Consider the following 16185-nt stretch of genomic DNA (forward strand, 5'->3'; position numbering starts at 1 on the left):
GGAGAAATTTTTGTTTTTAATTTAAAATTATTTATTAATAATAAATAAATAATAACAATTAAAATTGTACTTCTTGGGCTATAATAAGTTTAACACCCAACCATTGTTCCTGTATGTATGTACGGACATGGTCGCGATAAGGAGTATCCAGAATTTTCCATCTATGGTTTGAGTTGGTGTTTTAAGTCCACTTTATGCACAGTAAGGCTAATCAGGACTGGACCTACGGTTTAAAGTGGGATCCAAACCACTGTGTCATGTGCCTCCAACGGGTATCGAACCCGGGACTAGTGTTGCCCACGAGACGAGACTTTGGCCTGTCTCGTCTCGTGGAAATGCTGTGAAATGCTGTCTCGTCTCGAAAATATTCGTTTGTCTCGGGACACATGATTAATCTCATCTCGTCTCGAATTTTTAAAAGCCTGTCCCGTCTCGTTCCGTGGGCAACACTACCCGGGACTCCTTGATTACAAGGCGACGACGCTACCACTGCGCCATCGGGGAGGCCTTTTTCCATCTGTGGAAGTAAAGTCGTTTCTTATGGTGGTGCAAAGGCAAATGTCACCCCAAAATAACTCCAAATTGGATAATATGAAAACTTTAAGGAAGCTAGAATAATTTTGGTGTAGCAGATACTGTTTTGACCTTTTTCCCGTCAGTCAAGGGTTTCTAGAGACAAATCCTTAAAACTTCCGTTTTTTTTTTCATTTTTTTCAATATCCACACTAGAATCGCACAGCCACCGTTCTTGGACAAGTCATTGCACCCGACGAGTGACCCAAAATGGTGGACGGCGCGATATTTGCATCGAGCATGGGGAAGATGTATATCGGCGTTGTGAAAGCGATGCATGCTATTTAGCCACACGCACACAACAAGTAACATGCACAAACGCCTTCTGACCTCTATGTACAAGTATATCGACTTGTACGCTCCATATTACTGTGGAAGGGATCCAATTTCCATAATTTGGCACCGAGAACGCAGATTGCTGTCAACACGCTTAAGCAAATACAACTCTTTACTTTCTAAGGTCTGCTGCGTGCACTGGATGTATTAATATAAAGTCGTTGAAGATGAAGAACTAGAAAAAAATTCATCGTCTCGCGATTCGAGAGGAAACTTATCGTCCCTGCTTTTCACCTTACAGCCTCCCCTGTGAGCGGGTGCGTTGAATAAACATAAAAATAAAGTTCGTTAGAAAAATCTAATACGGCTTAAAATAGTGTTTTTCACACAAAACAGTTGTAATTTACAATGAAAAGCGATTGTATTTAGCTTTAAATCCTTTACAAATGTGCTAGTGCACAAAAGCGACAAATTCTTCATAGAAAATAGCCTATAACAAGGAGAGTAAAGACTTACCTGTCGAAGCTTAGACGCAAGTGAGGTTAGTGCAGTGGTAAAGAACAGAAATAATACTAAAGCCTGGAAACACGTCACTGATAAGCACTGCAATAAAACACCCTCTTGCACATGTCGGTCATATAATACAAGTATAATAATAAATATGGAATAAGTACCGCTGCTTGCAGTATCTATAGCTTCGTAAAATTTAAACTGTCATGCAATAATATGATTAATGGCCTTTTACTCATTAAACAATTATAATTCAATCAGCTGCTTATTAGCGTAATTTAATGTAATTTATATAACTTAGAAATGATTTCATGTACAGTAGAATGTACAAGTATTGCTTGGCAAATTGTCCATGACTATTTTCATTCAGTTTTCCGTGCACTCTGGGTGTTTTTAAAGAATTGAATAATTTTTTATGCACTCTGGTGCAGAGTTTGTCAGTAGCTTGTTTGGAGTTTTGTTTCAATTCGTTGAGTTAAAATTTATGGGTGCGTCGGCACTTAAGGCCATTTCGCACCCTAAATGTTTCAATTCGTGAAGCTCTCGTTGCGTAAAAGAAGGAGAATAAACATGGTGATGGACAATTTGCTTGGTAATCCTTATTCATTCCACTGTACATGCACCGTGTTAAAATAATCATCTTTGTGTTTCAGTTGGATCTGTGAAACGGCTACGATTGACTTTGGAGATCGATCACCGAAATTTTCCATGTGGTTGCGTTGTCATTTACCTAAGATCCTATACCTACATCCATGATCAAAAATGTTTCTGAAAAGAAGTATTACAAAGTAAGAGTTATGATTAAATCATATTGGGGAGCGCCCAAGGTGGAATATAAAGCTCAGGGGGTGCTCGTTGCTATGTGAAGTACGTATGCATTACGTCATCTGGGAGGATCGGGTTTGACGGTGCTCGTTGCTATGTGCAGTAAGTTTGGTGCGGGGTACATTTAGCTACTAACACGTCGCAAAAATCGGAACAAGCAGGTTATTGATTTTGTCGCATTAGAAATATTTTTATTGTATTATTTCTCTTGAAATGAGATTGTTTTGTTAATTCCACCTATAATCATGCCTAATTGTGCAGTGACAAGCTGTGAGAATTATAACCAAAAAACTAAAGGAAGTGATATAAAATATCATAGATTTCCAGGTGATAATCTTGTAAGTAAACAGTGGATTTGTGCTTGTGATCGAGAACATAATATTAATATTAATATTAAAAATGCGAGGGTGTGCAGTGCCCATTTTTGTAAAGAAGACTATATGCGAGATCTAAGAGCAGAACTTCTGTGTTTGCCAACAAAGAAAGTACTGTAGCCAACTGCAGTGCCATCACTAAAATGACACCATATTACTTCAGTGCAAAATAATAGAGAATGTGGTGTAGCAAATTCTCCTGAACCTTCCTTTTCAAAACATGAATCATTTTTAGGATGTGCTGATAAAGACTGTGGAGATGTACGCTACGAAAGGTGTGAAATAAGGAAACGTTCCTTAAATAAGATAAATACTATGTCGCCGAAAAAAAGAAAAATAGACGTAGGTACAGAAACTGCTAGCAATGTTTCGTTGTTGGAAAACACTATTCATCGCTTACAGAAGAACAACACACGTTTACATAAAGAAATTAATAAGTTAAAGATTAAGAACAAACTCTTGCAACTTGCTTTAACCAAAAAAACTAAACAAGCTCAACATCTTCAACATAACCTAACCGACAATGTAACAAGAAAACTCACGAATATCTTGGGGAAAGTGTTCAGTGACACTCAAATACAATACTTAGTACACGGTAAAACGAAATCCCTATGGACTAAAGATGATATAAGCAAAGCGTTTACTCTTCGAGCCGTTAGAAAAAAATGTTACGTTTATTTGAGAAATACAGTTGGTATACCTTTACCTGGACTTTCTACGTTAAGAAGATGGGTGTCGAATTCATTTCGTTGCCGGCCAGGTATAGGTGATGTCTTGCAATTGATGAAATGTGTGTGAACTCTCTCTAATTGTAAATCACATTACACTAATAATTTGTTTAAAAGTTTGTTTTATTTAATTTCGTATTAATTATGTTCGGGTCACTGAGTTCCATATTTTCGGAAATTTTACGTACAGCAGGATGAGGAAGTAGAGTGTAAGATTGGAATTTCGTGCTACAAAATTTGTGTTGTAAATAAAACCCCAAACCTTGAAAACGCAAGTCCAGTTTGTAATTTCCATAAAATGTTAATTTTCGATATCAAAGTGAGGTTGTACAAGTTACCGTGCTGATAAGTTACAGTTGTGTGAAATCGTTTTGCGTATTAAAAGCTATAATACGTGTACGTGCAAGCGAAGAGCGAAAGTGTACAAATACGAATGCAACACCCTTAACTAGCCGAACCTACTCGAAACTGGATGCTAAGAACACCAAACCTAATTCACCTAACATACTAATTCAAGCGTACAGGAAGGGATTTACGAACAGACAGAAAATTTAGCTCATTGATAATATTAAGCAAAGCCAAAGCGAGATGCAAAGGGCAACACGGTAAGCTCACGTATAGTCAGGAGAATGTTGCCACTATTACTGCATTTTTTGTTTTCAATTCCATATAATTTATATTCCTTTGCGGTGGACAAGCCAGGTAATGGTAAAAATCAAACAGTAATAATGCCTTTGAGGATAGGGCGTGAGATGTAGAAATTTCATGAAGTCCCTAACGTGACAACGGCAATCTACTTCTGGCATACATACAGTCATATAGTACACATGTACCGAAATCTTGTCATGCGATTTTGTGTGTAATGACGAGATTATGACCCTGCAATCTAAACTTGGGCCAAATTACGAATTCAAAGGACATAATTAATTCTTCAGAGAATAGTTTTTTTATTAACTCTGTCCATTTCATTGATAATCATTAATTAGATTTAACTTGATGTTCACTGACATTAGGTTAATAATGTTGATAATTATATTTCTCCCTTGTACATGTGACATTTAGAACAGGTTAAGATAATATATCTGAAGCATAAATGAAAATATAACAAATAAGTTACAAGAAATCACAATGAAGGACTGTACAAGGGTATGAATCGTTAAATAGTAAAATTTCATTTTTGGACTTTGTCTTGGATTTTCCTATTACATTTCCAAATACATTTTAGTCGTCTATAACCAGGAAAAACTATTCTATATGCCGAGCTCGTGGCACAAGTATATAGTTCGTCAACTACACCACAAAGAGCTTACTGTTTTAAAGAAAATTTTCCACGAAAGGAGAGTATGACATCCATTGTTTACACTGAGTAGAAAGGTACAAAATCATCCACATTATATTTGTGAAATATTAAATTGAACGAAGTAGTAAAACTTCATTAATGGGCATTATATTTATTTCATACAATGCTCAATATCGTGTACTTAATGTTATAAAACCGGAATATACATTTTATTCAAGAAGTGTAATTTCCTTTACTGTCGTTAGAAGGCAATTACGTGACATTTTACTATATTGTCTTCGCGATTAGCCCAAAGTGGCAGAAAAGCGGAGTGAAACAAATAAACAAAATAAATCTATGAAACGATCATTTCTTTTTTAACTCTTTCATTCATGCAATTCTTCTTTAGCATGTTAAAATTATAGTATACTATGATTATAGAATGAAGACATGATAAATGAGAACATGCGCAACTATCTTTGTAACACATCGATCAGAAAGTTTGAAAAGTATGGATTTTAACAATACGTTTGCGAGTTTTCAATTATGTTACTACTAGTGCCTCCCCGATGGCGCAATGGTAGCGTCGTTGCCTTGTAATCAAGGAATCCTGGGTTCCATACCCGGTGGAGGGACATAGTAGTTCGGATCCCAAACTATAGATCCAGTCCCGATTAGCCTTTCTGTGCATAAAGTGGACTTGTTGAAACACCAACTCAATCAATCAGTCATGTTACTAATCATTAAAGGAATGCCTCAATACCATCCCGAAGTTTCGATAATTAATAATTCCCCGTCCTCAAAGTAATAAAACACTTTCCCTCTTTGAACCTCGCATAGAAATAGCGGCCGCTTGCTTCGGCCAAGCCCCGAACGAACATAACCGAAGGGGCACCGAGCATAACCGATCCTCCCATAAGACGTCACGCGCTCGTGCATGATCGGTAATTTTCGGATGGCGCTACCTTATATTAAGTTACCTTGTATAAAGCTTGGCCCGCCCACGATATTCAACGAACACGATTAGGTGACGTCATCATGTGCGGGAGATTGACTTTAGGAAGAAAAATAGTGTTATGATTTGAATAGTGTGATGAAAATAATTTTCACATATACGTTAACGAACATTGAGTTATGCACAGAAAGGTTTAATTGTGAAAAAGGTGCTTTAGAGCGATCGTTTTGGACAAATTTTTGAGGTAGTCCTTTGTTGGTCACACAAAAATGTCCAAACACAAAGAAATGTCCTATTGTACCTATGTATTCCAACTAACATCGATAACATTTCCTAGATGAACAAGGACTATAACCCAGTAAATATAGGGGTTTATAACAGAATAAGTCAGGGGAAAGATGAATTTGGTACAATTTGACACTAATATAAGAGACATATTTCAATAAAAATTTTCGTCTCTCATCATATTGCTTCCTCCTAACAAACCAAATGGCACAAATATACTTTTCTTATAATGTCACCGAAACAACACATCGTACGTACAGTGGGATGTTTAAGTATTGCTCATTACATAAAATTGTCCACGAATATTGCAATTAATTTTTGTCTTGCATCCTACATGGTTTTAAGGAATTGATTTTTAAAGCAAAAACATCAACGAATCGAAGGATAATTTAATGTCAATGTTCATTCACTTCGCTTCATGTAGTAAAGAGTTGAAAATACGGAACGAAACATCATAAATATAATTTATTAGGAGAAAATATGAATGATAATATAAACGCCTCCCTTGCACATTGCAACATGACATGAATGCACAGAGAGTGGTGTGAAGGTAGATTCATTGATTTGCTTTATTTTACTTCGCCTTTTGTGCCACTTTTTGCTAATTTGCGAAAATGGGGATGAGTGATGACATGATGAAATTGATGAATGGACACTCACAAACATCCATGCCCAGGCCAGGATTCGAACCCGGCCCCCTGACGTCATAGCGCGATATGCTAGCTACTCCACCACGGGAGTCGGTTATGTGTTTAGGTAGGAACTCCACTAATTCACGATCTAAGCCATTGCGAAGGTGATGTGATCAACACCATGCTCAGGCCGCCTTTCCCCATAGGGTTGCCCTAAGATATTCATATCATTAAACACTGCGTTAACCCTGTAGGGACAGTCCCTATACAAATTTCACCTGAGGGATAATGATTATTGATAATTTACCTCCTAAAACTTATGCATGCAACTGTACAAACATTTCTAAACAGGGTGTAAAAGAAAGTGGCGATGAGCAAGATGCTTACTAAACGCACGGTCATGAAAATAGGCGGCTGGGCAGAATTACGCTGGTGCCACACATGAGAAAAGCAAAGCCAGAGCGGGACAAAAGTCGCTGGTTCCCGAGCACTGTCTGGCAACGTTGCCTAGTTCGAGCATTAGACTGACCTCTCTCCGGGGCACTTTTGAGTCATCCCTGACCTTTCGAGCAACTACTGTCAGTTTGTATCACATGGATTACAAATACCAACTCTACAACGCGATCTTTCATTCTCTTAAACCCCCGAACACACGGGGTTGTGCTCCGACGTGGCAACAGCGCGAACTTCTGCCACCCGCCTAATTTCATGGTCGTGCGTTTAGTATTCCGTAGCTAATAATAGTTACCTGTTAATTTCGCAACCAATAAGTAGATGGTAGTGTTCTTCACCGTACCTGTTACAAGACTGCGTCACTTTTAACTGGAACAAAATCATCACAATTTAGCATTAATCAATGCAGTTTAAGTTAGAGAGGCTCCCAAATTCTTCAAGCACCTCACTAAACTGTGAACGAGTTTCAAATCTTGCAACACACAAAACCGGTCGCCCCATAGACCGCACTCTTATCACCTTCACCTGGTTAGACTTTTGTGACGACAGGGCAGCTCGAAGACTGCAGTGTTGCGCCGTGCATGACTCAGCTCAAACTTCGCGTGTTTGTAATAAATTTCCTGCACTCGGAAACTTTTCCACCCGATCGTTCGGAGCTTACACGTTTTCGTGGTCGTGTGTTTTCGCCGTTTCCCCTTCTCACAGTCCTATTAAGTTAAGTAGAAAAGGTTAATCGAAGTTATTAAAGTCTGACGTCACCACAAGAATGCCAGGTCATGACATTATTTGTCACTTTGTTAAGGATTGCTTCCACTAGATCGATGGCAATTCAAGCGACCTACAAGTCGGTCAACAAACGACAACTTCGGAGAGGATTAACAAAAGAAGATCAAGAAAGACTAAAATTGAACCATATTGTTTTCGCCAAAATGCTCTTTGAAGCAGTTGTTGTTCTGGAAGGGAGATTTCACACCGAAGCGACAAGCGACACGCGATCAGTGACGGCGCCAGGGGAAAGTCACTGGGGGTAGGGGGCAGTTACATTAAAACGCCTGAAAAGACTACAGACACACGCATACATACATTATTTTTTCATGTATGGTGTTTCTGTTTGTCCATTATGCTGGGTGGGCGTTTACTGCCTAAATTAATTATTGATTACGAGTTTATCTCTATATACGATTCGTTTTAATAAAGCCATTACTTATTTTTATTCGAGGGAACTACCGTAAGTTACGATGTTTCTAGTGACCTCTGTTTCAGTATTGAAAACAGTGATGAGCCGTAGACTTTACGTCTACATGCGTTGTCTACACGTAATCTACGCGTAGATTACATTTGGTTCTAGTTTACATAGACTACGTAGACAATCTAAAGTGCATTAAAATTAATTTTTAAGGGTTTTATGAAAGAAAAGTGACATTTTCAACTATATTGATTTCTAACGAAATGAAAGGAATCCTATTTACACCAAAATTTCTCTTCTCTTCTATTATCAACTATGGAAGAAAATAAATAGTATGCAAAAAACAACAACAGATTACAGTCGTGAGGCAAAAGTGGTCTCTTCTCCATTAAACACTAGAATATTTCCTATATTGGTTTCTTCCTAGGTGAGAAATTGTTCGAATTTGGAAGAAAGAGTATGAAAAGTTTTCCTCACTCATCAGTAACTGATACGCAGTATAATTTTCTATTTATTCCACAGCGCCCATTGCTAAGTTATCACCTTTCGCCATGTTGTTTACATAGACTACGTAATTTAAGTGTATAAAATAGTCTACGTGTAGAATGTAGACTATCGTTGTTTACGCGTAGACCAACATCACTGATTGACAGACAGGTAGAAAATGGTCTAAAATAGTTTTCCATTTATAATTTCATAATTAATCGTCTTTCTTGAGATGAAACTAGTGATATAAATATTCAAGTTATAAGACAATAATATAAACGACGAAAATCCAATGTTTAGAGGAGTTTAATTTTCTTGCAAATTAAACATGATGTTGGGAATATAATTTTCTTAAGCATTAGAAACAATGAAAGTCACTTACTGAAGTGCAATTCTCCTTTTTTGCCGGCCCCAGTGGTGGAGTTGTTAGCACATCACGCTATGACGGCAGTGGTCCCGCGTTCGAATCCCGACCTTGGCATGGATGTTTGTAAGTGTCCATTCATCAATTTCATCATATCATCACTCATCCCCATCTTCGCAAATTAGCCGAAAGTGGCACAAAAGGCGAAGTAAAATAAAGCAAATCTTAAAATCTTAATCGTATGCGCTTTGGAGAACGCATCGACCACTTTCGGTACGTCCAAGTCTTGACATTCCTCCTCAACAGCAAGGACTGCCAAATGTGACATTCTGTTTCGAGCAAGGCTTTTCAAAGGTTTCAAACACGAAACACTGGGAACTTGATGGGTGCTAACCACTTCGCAACCGAGATCGGCTGTTAGATTGTAGGAGACCACGTAATCTGTGAAAAGAAGAGATTAACATTTCCTGAATAAACTCTGTATTTTATTGTTAGACTGCAGGGTTTCATACACATCAAGTAGCAAGCTATATACCCTGTCCCAACTATCTTTGGAGCAGTCGAACGAAAACAAGTCTCTGCGGAAGTAGTGACGCGAGACACCCCCACCAATGAACACGTGAGAGGGATGGGATTGCGTGGAGGGGGAATCAACTGCAGTTACCAGTTTTCGCAGCCGTCTGTACTACTTCGCTCCGCCCACTCGATTTCCTCCCCTTCTCTAACGCTATGCGCGGCCTTGCTACAGAGTTAGCTGGGACAGCGTATATAAGCACCTTTCCAAATCACGCAGAAAACAAATGAAAGCATTCACACAAGAGTGGTGTAGCGCTACATGGTATTTCAAATTTGTATTACTAAATTTTAAGCCTGAAATGAAGCCTACATCTATATGCAACACACAAACACCTTGTGTAAATTTTGTCACCCAGCATTAAATATGGAGACTTTTGGTTAAACGTCTGGTAGCCCCCCCCCTTTTTCAGCCCTTTCCTATACATACAAATTATAGTATCACCACTTCTTCTACCCCTTACTCGTAGACAACCCAACTAACAGTTAAATATCCTGTCAAATTCAACACTTTTCCTGTTATTTGGGTTGACTGTCAGCAAGGAGTAGAAACCGCTCTTGGTCTAACCTGTGGTTTTCCCAGTTTCTATCAGAACCAGGTCCGGATTAAGGTGGGTGCTATTGATGCTGCAGCATTAGGCCCATTCCTGAAATAGGCCCAGATGAAAACAGACGAGAATTTCTCGAAAGCTGAACATTTTTCTTTTGCTATATTAACCTGAAAATAAATCTTAGAATTAAATTTGGAGCCCCAATTTCGGACGCCTAGACACAACGTTACTTATTATACAGTTACTATTATTATTTGCGCTGTGACGTAACTATAACGTCGTTGTGTTTATTGTTCACCGAAGATTTCAAACATCAGGCCCAATTTCGTCTTAATCCGACCCTGATCAGAACAACGCAGCGTTGCAAACTACAGCTTCCGATGCTATAGCCTATGTACAGTTACAGACACTTCTGTTTGGTTACAATCTCAGCGACTTGCAATGGAATCGTTACAACCCATAAGTGTTCATGGCTGTACATCAAGTTGTTTAAATGTTTAAAGATGCCAAGCGTATTTCTGTCATTTTGATTCATTTGCTTTATTTTACTTCGCCTTTTGTGCTAATTTGCGAAGATGATGATGAGTGATGATATGTTGAAATGGGACCCCTGGCGTCGTAGCGCCTGTTGTTTACCACAAATCTCATGTCTTCAATACTGAAACTCCAATTTCAAATCTGTATCAGCATTCATAGGTATTGAGCTGCTATATAACTTTCAGCTAAATACAGCGCATTCATTTTGGCTCGAGGCCGAGATATCGCGTGACTGCAGACGGCGAGGCATGGCGCAGATGCCGGCATTTTCGATCTGTAACGTCCCGCTTATTTTTACGCACGTATCTTTAGCGTGCAGACAATTATATTTACATTGCATAGCCAGTACTAACCTGTGTTATAAGAGTTGTTCAAGTGGTGGCTAAACTTAAAGAATTTGCAAAACTCTCAACACTGGAAAAATTGACTGTTCGAACACATGAAATCGGTTTGTCCCGCTTCGCTCAAATTCAGTGCCTACCAGTTTTCCCAGGTATCTATCTATCTGCTATGACTCTTACAGTTCAAAAGCTGTAAACTTATTGCAGATTACATCTCTCCTCCGTCTGTTCTGAATCACGTCTAGGCTTTTTAAGGTATTTTAGGAATCTGTAGGCATCACATGGGCTACAATTTGGCCATTTGATCGACGAAAAACAAATGTTTTTAATTTGTTGCGCGTGTTCAGAATTCTCTGAAGTTCAAGATATGTGGATAAACAGGGGTAGACAAATCTAAAAATAATTCAGGTGCCAGCTTCTTTTTCTCAGGCTAAGAAAGCCATGAATATAAGCTATGAAATATAACCTTAAAACATTAAATTTGTTATTAATACAAGATTGGATAAAAGTAATTAATTCTTGCACCGGAATGGCTTCCCAAAGAAGTCTCAACTGGTAATAACAATACAATAACAATAACAATAACAACAGTGCAACAATTTATAATGGCATGTTTATTATTGTAATTTAATGCTACAGAAACACACAAACATAAAGAACACATACTGTACAGATTATTTTTAAAAAAACGTAATGGAAATTTCTGTAAGCAAACTCGAAATATTAAACAAACAAAAATAATAATTTTAGAACTGAATTTAAAAATTCAGTCGCCAGCAGAAAATTTTCAGGCGCCATGCCAACCGGGCCCCTATATTTTTCTACCCCTGTATATCACACCAACATCAAGGCCAAGAATTTCCTTAGTCACGTTTATATTATTGGATCCTTGTTTTGATGGTTCAAGCTCTTGAAAATGAGCACTGCATACATGTATGCAACCACACAATATTTCCATGGCTGCCACTATTTTTTTCTGTCGGAAAACGACGCTTTTCTGGAACTTTTGGCTCATCGCGGCAATGAGGATGAGTGGTGACATGATGAAATTAATTAAGGGACACCACAAAGGGCGCCTCATGCCTAGGCCGATATCTGAACCAGAGGCCCCTGACATCTTAGCGCTCGCCTTCCAGTGTGTGAATACTTCTGGATAAAGCACGTGGTGTATAAGGGGCCAATCAATCAGTAATCTTAATTAATTGAATCGTCTTGGGCACCAGCCTCAGATACGTACACCAAGATGTATCAAGGTATGGAATCTTGAACAAAAAAGGCGCGCAGGAGACGCATTGCTATGAAAATGTTAGCAAAGTGGTTGTGCATTATAAGATCAAATCACAAATATGAACTTATCAGTTCAGTATATTTCATGTATACCTCACATTTCATATGTATATACTCATTCCACCACCAATCAAATGTAAACAAGGCAGGTCATGCAATATGAGATGTGGTTATAATACAACTGTCACCAAACCTGTGCTTAGACAATGAAACATTATCAATTAAATAACAAAAGATGTATTATTAAATCTTGAAATTATAAACAAAATATTCATATCACTTCTTATACTTAAGACAATCTCACAGTGCAAAGTAGTTGTATTTTAATAAGTGTTAACAATCCCTGAATGACTCGGCAAGTAGTGATGTAAGACTCAATAATAAAATATAGATATGCAATTTCTTCTTTTTAGGTGACGCACTCGTAGCGAACGACATTCAAGGTTTTGACGGTATTGTTAAGATATTTTCATTGGAACTTCTTCCAAACCTAATAAATAGTGACTTTATAACAGATTTGAATATGTTCAATTATTTCCTACCTTTATCAAGAGAAATAATATTATACGTGTTTGTACAATTACGGCGGAAGAAAGTTTTTTTTTGTACTACTTCATTTTTTCCCCTGCAGAGGTAGTTTGCCACACTGAAATCAACATAGTCAACGGGAGATTGCTTGTAATTATTCTTCCGCATTTTTACCATGCAAAATATAAATATTGAGTTTAAAATGCACTGTTGATAATTGAAAATGGATTAACATAACCAAGAATACAAGAGCAAACTCTATTCATCGTGCAAAACTTAGGAAAATACGAAGTTTATTGATATACAACATCTAGTTCTGTGCAAAACACGCATAATGGCATTTACGTGTTAAATTTCTGAGGTTGATAACTTTTGATGTAATGCGTCAATTTAAGTGAAATTTGAAATATAATGAAAAAGTTGATAGGTCGAACAATGGCATAGATCTCATTACATAAAAATGTAGATTTGAAAATTAAATATTGTAAAACCTCACCCATATATAATGTAGCTATACTTGACAGTGCCGTTATAGTGGAAAGCATGATACATGGGTATATAGAAGAGGTTCAAAACTGCGACTTTACTTCTGCCGGTGTCTCTTTCCATAACAGCCTATCGCTTTTAGTATGTTGTCCGACAGATGAAGTAAATAGCAACCGTAACTTTGCCGCGTGGTTGCGTACATACAGGATAGAAAATGCCGTTTCTCGAAGGCTCGTAGCGTCGAAAAGATGCCTCAACGACCAAAACGTTACTGAGAAAAATTGTTCGCCTTCACATCTGTCCTCCACGCGCTGTGAAAGTTTGTCTGCATTGTACTGCGGCACCTTCAATATTCGTTTGTATGTTTTCAAGTTCACTTTATGGACATACAGGTTAATCGGGACTGGTGGGATCCGAACCACTGCGCTTCCACCAGGTACCGAACTCAGGACCCATGGGCGTATTTAAGGGGGGTTAACGTGTCCAACCCCTCTCCTTTTGGTTCAGTAAAATTACTAAATTACCTGTTCTACGCGTATCCTCTTGTTCATAAAAATTTCTTCGGACTTATTATATTTCATAAAATTCGAGACGTATAGGACGAGATATGGATGGGAAGGAAATTAAGTAATTCCACACACCAGATGGGACTGCAGGCCAAATGTCTGCAATTTCCTAAAAGTTTCGGAATTTCTGCGATAAGAAACTACATTAGGACTGTAAAATTATTTATCATTTTTTCCCTCGAGTCTTCTTAAAGAAATTTGATTTCTAAAAACGCAGTGCAAGGAGACCAGATAAACATCGTAACATTCCCAAGTTGTTTGACACAAGATGAACAGAAAAGTATCAATACTACATTACTAAGTAGCGTGACTTCGTTATTACTAGGGAGCGGAAGTTGATGCCCTCCTTCTGAGCCACAGAAAGAAGAAAACGTTTTGCTAAGATGCAGCCACACAGCTAGCTACACTGCTGTTCTCAAAGCTAATATCAAAGGAGCCAAGAAACTGAACATCTGCGTAGCCTGCATTTTTCATCCGATAAATTATCAACAACTGTGCCCTGATGCTTTGAAACACTTGACACGAAGCTCTTGGTTGTCATGGCTCCATATTTCCATTGCCTTTTTTTGTATTGAAACTATGCAACATATTGGTCTGGATCATTGAATGAACCTTCTGAAATCTAGGAATGCATATAAGGTGATGAGTAGGGAGCGGAAGTTGATGAAATGTCATATTTTTTCTGACATCTCGGACACGATGCCCATTAAATATACACAATATCACACTTCGTTTAGAACCCAAAAAAGGTAATTTTAAAGTGCATTTTTATTTTGCATTTTTTCCCAATTTTCAGGTTTTAGGTCATTTTCCCCGATTTTCGGCATTTTTCCGTCATTTTTCGTAATATTTGGTGTATTGTTTCGTCATATTTTGTCGCTTCTTTCATTTTGGTAATATTCTTGAGTCTATTCACCAAGGTGAAATATATATCTCGCAGGATTGCAATTTACGTGCAAAAGAAATGCTGAACTTGTGACAGTCTTTGTTGTGTCGGGTGAAACCACCAGGTGTCCGTCTGGGGCAAACTCAAATTTAAGATCTGATAAGGATATTGCATTTTGTTCAATTTCCTTTTCATTTAAATTTTTAACCCGAAACTAACAAATTTAATGGTCATTTTTTGCATATTTTACGTCATTTTTCCCATTTTTTAGGACATTCTATAGGTCATTTACCTATATTTTTAGGTCATCAACTTCCGCTCCCTAGTGATGAGTTTACTACGAGTGGTGCTATATTACATCAGAAAAACACTGTCATTTATATGTTTATTAAATTTTATGCTTATTATTCAGGCTATTATTATTATTATTATGAGATGGAATGAGATTTTTCTTTATCCGACTGAACTTTCATCAGGGCTTTTGCCCCCCGCCCCCTTAATCAGAAGGTCTGCGCACACCTATGCTCCTGCACCGAGTTCATTGACATGTTGCATAAGTAGGCGCGTAGCCAGAACTTTATTTCTGGAGGAGTTCGTCCCTTATCAGCAGCCGCCATCAAAAGGCGAAAAAGTGAAGGTAGAAGCACTGAAGATGAATTTCTCAGTATATTACACCCTATCACCTAGTATGCAAGATGTTTAATTAGGCTAAGGAATTAAAATTAATCACCACTCTACAATTTCAGTAACCCCTTTGGAAGTGTCTGAGTACTATACATCATCCCCTGAGATTGAAAATATGAAAAAAGAGAGGGGGAAATCAGTAACCAGGGGGATTCCTTCTCGTACCCCTTTCTGTCAATTACCGCCCGGCTTGTACTGTTTGCAGAACCACTAAATAGTTTTATCACGATCCTCCACTGACAGCTCTAATATCCATGGAGTATTTCCTTCGTAATATTTCCTGAAGATGACAGCCGTGTCAGTTATCGAAACATTGGGCTGAAACTGCGAACTTGAGAAGATCTGTTCAAATTGCGTCGCCGGGAAAGATTCAATTTCAGACTTGACAAGATTGGTTCGTGTAGAATTTAAAATTTATGTTACATATTTTTACAAAGAATTTCATATTTTATAATCAGTTTTGTATATTCCTACGAGTAAGAGCCAAATGATATATAGTTGGATTGGAGAAGTGATACTACGCTAGTCGTCATGTCTGCACTTCACACGGCTCACACTCGCACTGCTTCACACAAGTTAGTATCTACCAGACGACAAGGGGACCCTTTCCAGTGGCAGGATTTTCATGGAGCCGCGGCATCTACACGTCAGGATATACGAGGTTGCCTGTTTTCCACTGACTGGCCCTTATAAGTAATAGCGCATACTGACACAGTTGAAAGTACACGATAATAGAAGCAAAAAAAGTCTCAGTGAACATGGGTCTGCAAACGAGCCGATTTCGAGATAATTGCGAATGTGTGGCTACAAGCCGCCACTG

The 16185-nt window shown here is 38.1% G+C and overlaps 1 protein-coding gene across 4 annotated transcripts in view; it reads right to left on the reverse strand.

Annotated features, from left to right (window-relative positions):
• LOC146004633 (monocarboxylate transporter 12-like) overlaps nt 1-16185 on the reverse strand; it is a 70569-nt gene that overhangs the window by 30273 nt on the left and 24111 nt on the right. Inside the window, exon 1 of one of the 4 annotated variants that reach the window (XM_083143530.1) lies at nt 7234-7465. The exons of 2 other annotated variants lie outside the window; for them this stretch is intronic. The gene's annotated coding sequence lies outside the window, so the exon portion shown is untranslated. Of the gene's footprint in view, nt 1-7185; nt 7466-16185 lie in introns of those variants that run through there. One more of the 4 variants, XM_083143528.1, reaches the window with a different exon arrangement.

Source organism: Lepisma saccharinum, chromosome 22 (genome assembly GCF_977018435.1).
Source record: "Lepisma saccharinum chromosome 22, izLepSacc3.1, whole genome shotgun sequence".
Lineage (NCBI taxonomy): Eukaryota > Metazoa > Arthropoda > Insecta > Zygentoma > Lepismatidae > Lepisma > Lepisma saccharinum.